Source organism: Eimeria mitis, genomic scaffold (genome assembly GCF_000499745.2).
Source record: "Eimeria mitis Houghton genomic scaffold, Emh_scaff96, whole genome shotgun sequence".
Taxonomy (NCBI): Eukaryota; Apicomplexa; class Conoidasida; order Eucoccidiorida; family Eimeriidae; genus Eimeria; species Eimeria mitis.
In genome coordinates this window covers 1,719-2,367 of record NW_013577087.1, presented here as the reverse complement: position 1 = coordinate 2,367, position 649 = coordinate 1,719, and positions in this window count along the sequence as shown.

The window sequence follows — 649 nt, the reverse complement described above, 5'->3', positions numbered from 1 at the left end:
TTTTTTTTATAGATTCAGTATACCCAGATATACGATGGGAGGATTTGCTCTTCTCCGCGCCGCTGTGGTGTAACGGCTACCCCAGCCACAAAAGGTGAGCTGCAGGCGAAGCCTTTTATTGTTTAATTATTTTTTTTTTTTATATAATTATTAATTTATTATTTATTTATTTTATTTATTTTATTTTATTTATTTTATTTATTTTATTTATTTTATTTATTTTATTTATTTTATTGTGCGTTCATATTTTATTTTATTTGTTTTTGTTGTTTCATCTTTTTCTCTATTTGTATAGAATGCATATTTTCTTTTGGTTTATCTCCGTTTTTAATTTATTATTAATACGCTTTCTCTTTTTTATTTATTTTTTTGGTTTTTTATTTTATTTTATTTTATTTTATTTTATTTTATTTTATTTATTAACGAGATGTTTTATTTTGTTTTATTTTATTTTATTTTATTTTATTTTATTTATTAATGTGGCGTTTTATTTTATTTTATTTCACTACGTCTTAGTATTGCTGCGTATAACAAATAAACAAAATAGACAAAATAAACAAAAACAAACAAACAAAATAAATGTATATGTATATATATATATATATATATATATATATATATATATATATATATATATATATATATATAT